This window comes from Haematobia irritans, chromosome 5 (genome assembly GCF_050003625.1).
Source record: "Haematobia irritans isolate KBUSLIRL chromosome 5, ASM5000362v1, whole genome shotgun sequence".
Lineage (NCBI taxonomy): Eukaryota > Metazoa > Arthropoda > Insecta > Diptera > Muscidae > Haematobia > Haematobia irritans.
Window position 1 is genome coordinate 69,373,925 of NC_134401.1, and position 3,817 is coordinate 69,377,741.

At 34.1% G+C, this 3,817-nt stretch overlaps 1 long non-coding RNA gene across 1 annotated transcript; it reads right to left on the reverse strand.

The window, feature by feature from the left end:
• Window positions 1-302: 302 nt before the first annotated feature.
• Window positions 303-705, reverse strand: LOC142241641 (uncharacterized). The gene is made up of 2 exons (XR_012723738.1): window positions 574-705; window positions 303-516 (listed from the first exon to the last, which is right to left on the reverse strand). It is a non-coding gene; the product is annotated as an uncharacterized LOC142241641 (long non-coding RNA).
• Window positions 706-3,817: the final 3,112 nt, after the last annotated feature.

Here is a 3,817-nt window from a genome sequence, read left to right on the forward strand (position 1 = left end):
AGGTTTCATATGTGAACCAATAATATTCGTTTTCGCTTAGTCATGATCCCTGCCAACATTTTTTGAATTTGGGGGCGCTTCTGAGAATCCCCAGTACGTCGAAAACAATCATATACGATATCAAAAACTCGTCGGAAAAGCGCCGTCACTATTGAGAAGTTGTACCACGCCAAGTTACTACAAAAATGTTTCGCATGAGTGCAATTATTAGGTGCCTTTATAGATCAATTTAGAACGACGCCAATAAGGGACCCTCCAAACAATCAGAAAAAGTGCATTTTAAGATAGTTGTAAAAGAATCATTGTGGTCGAGTAAAACACGTTTGTTTAGATATTTATTGATTTGATTAAACATTTACAAATTCTTAAAAATATAACATTTATACCACTATCACATTACATTTAACATAATTTTTGGCATTAATGATGATGTTGAGTTACAAGTAGCGAGTTACATGTTGCTGCGTCTATCAACCAGTGTTTTTATTCCATGGAGGCAGCGTGTCTGTAAAATATCTGAAAAACAATCACTTTATTCCATTTGGAAAATCACCAAATTGTTCACCAATATACCTTTCACAATTTTAAGCGTATAATCTATGTTTTCAGAACTTTATTTTCGTTTTTATTTAATTAAAATATAACAAGCTGGTTGCGCTTGGCGTTTCACAAAAAAATGGCTTTTTAACAGTAGGGATGGCAAATTACTTGCATGTACTTTTTTATGTACCTTTTCATGATGGTTGAAGTGACATTTACGAGTCTGTGGTAACGATGAGGTTGAAATGGAACTTTGAAATGCTGGCAGGGATTTTATCGAATCTATATATTATCTTTCCTTGAATCATTTATTTAAAAAATTCAAATATTTATTGTTGAAAGTTTCGTATTTCTACTCGATCATTTTTGCTAACAATGCTCGCGAACAGAACTATTGTCACTAGTGTTCATACACGATGTGGATGCCAAGTAAGAAGATTATTAAAATTGCGCGCTTTTGATAGTGCGTGAAGTTTAATATAACTTTAAACGTAAAAGACAAGGATGGCAATATAGAGCACCATTCCGCCCTTTTTTGTTTTGTAACATTTCAATATATCCAATGTGCAAAACAAGGACGGAGGTATAATTATAGCATTTTGCCGCCCTTTACCAACCCAGTAGAATAAAAATACTTTATCTTTGCTAAAGAAGCTAATATTGTAATATTGTTTATGTATTGTTTTGTATAGGACTTCTATTATGATTCAACAAAATTTCATTAGCAAAATAAGGTATGCGTTTTTTATTGCAATTTATCACAACCCAATAAACACAAACGTTTGAAAAATGATAAATTTCAACAATTTTTCAAACATTTTTTCAAAGGATTAGGGTAAGTGTGTAAATATAACCATAGCGATAGGCGGTAGGCGAACACTTATTTACGTGTATTTCTTATGAGAAGCCCAAAATCCGCGACGGAATACCGTGACGGCTAGCGGCGTGTCGCTAAATTAAAACTTATTCTAACTCCTTGGCGAAAACTGGTATAGTGTTGCCATCGCTTATCAATTTTTTTAACTCACCACTAGGAATTGCTGTTGCCTGGACACGTGTAGATTATTTTTTCTTGAAATAACTCAACAAATAACAAGCCATTGTATGTTTTTATTCTACTTCATTGTTTAATATTGTCAAAGCGTGCTGTATTGACAACAAAAACGCTAGGAAACGTGAAAAAGGGAATTATTCGCCGTCAAGCTTATTGTATTTGCCGTTGCGGCAAAAATGTTTCGCCTACCGCCTATCGCTATGGTTATATTTACACACTAATATTCAAGTTGAGAAATTGTTGAGAAAATCGCGTTCTCAACAAAAAACAGACATTACCCTCAGCAGTGAAATTCAACACATTAGCAATAATATCTCAAGTGTTATCCTCAAATTGAAATGCATCGCTACTCAATAATTTGGCAAACAATTTTCGATGCGAGTCAAATTCAAAATTAACATCGTTGCAAATACTTTTCAACCTAAATTTGTATGAATAATATCCCCACTTCAAATTGAAAATCAAAGCCAAAATTCTATGAATTTTGTATAATTTATTCATTTTCATCAAAATAAAGTATATAATAATACACTACAATACCAATTGATAAATAATAATCTTATTAAACATATCAACAAATAATAAAAAAAAAAACAAACAAACAACAAAACTTTAAATATTGTTACGAATTTGATAATTATAGATATAAGTTTATTTAAATTAGTTTCCGTTAATTTAAAATTTAAAATTGTAACGATAAAATTTCGCTATCACTTGTTGGAATCATCTATTCATTTTCTAGTATTTTCCTGAATTTCTTTTATGTTCTTTTGTTTGCTTACCGAAATGTTAGTTCTTACTCTCTCACAGAATAACAACCCCTTTGCTTTGTTATTTTGCTTTCTCATTTCATCTCATTGTCTATTGTCATTGTTGTTGTAGTAATGCGAGCATATATCTATGTGAGTGTGTATGTGTTTGGCAGCCACCAGACGAATTACTTAATGGTCGTAGATCCTTCTAGCATTGTCTAAGAATGTTCTGGCGTTGCCAGAATATTGTAGTGCTACCAGAATGTTCTCGTATTGCCACACCGTCATATATAAAAGCGCTCGCATGCTGCTTGCGAGTCAGTCTTAATTAAAGCGTCAAACGAATAACTTCAGTGTGAACGAATTGTAAAGTGTGAAGTCATAGTAAATAAATTGTAGATTGTCGTTATTTAAAAGAACTGTGTTTTAATTGTCGGGTAATTAAAAACGCCTAAATATAAAAGCGTAACTATTGGTGTCGGAAGTGAAATAACGGAAAAAAATCTACAATGAAGTTTAATGAGCTTCGTGTGGAAGACTTAAAAAAGGAATTGAGCAAACTGGAGCTGCCGACAACAGGAAACAAGGCTCAATTACAAAAGCGACTACTGGAAGAGTTCGAGCGGCGCAGTATTGATATCGAAACACATGAGTTCGATTATAAGGAAGATCTTGACGAATCAGTAGTAGCCAGCGCCTTGGAAACTCCATCTGTAGCTTCTAATGTTGTTGATTACACATCGATGGTCAATATTTTGAGCAAAATGATGGAAGAAAATTCTCTAAAAATGCAAGAGAATTCTAGAAAAATGATGGAAGCTAATTCTAGAAAATTGGAAGAAAAATTCGACGAAAATTCTAGAATGGTCAACGAAAAATTACAACAAATTTCTGAAGGCATTGAGAAACGTGTGGACCATATAGAAAATCAAATTGTGGAATTGGATAAGAAAGTTCTTTCCGTGGATGAGAAAATTATGGTTCATGATGAGAAGTTTCTGCACATCGAGAAAAAAAATGTCAGAGCTGGAAATTAAAGGTGGTCCAGTGCGCGTCATCGAGGGCTCAAAAATCAAAACTCCTGTTTTCGATGGCTCAACGTCATTTGATGTCTTCAAATTCCAATTCGAAATGGTTGCTTCTAGAAATTTGTGGAATGACGATGATAAAGCAATTGAACTTCTATTGGCATTAAAGGGCAATGCTGCTGATGTGATACAAAGCATTCCCGCTGTTTGTAGAAATAACTATAATGAAGTAATAGCGGCGCTTCAACGCAAGTATGGTGGAGAGCACAAGCAAGACATCTTTAGAATGGAATTAAGAGGTAGAGTCCAGAAATCAAACGAGACTCTACAAGACTTTGCAACAGAAGTTGAGCGGTTGGTGCTACTGACATACCCAGGAGAGAGTCACTCACTTGTGGACCGCATCAAAATTGAGACCTTTGTGAATGGCATTCGAGACCCAG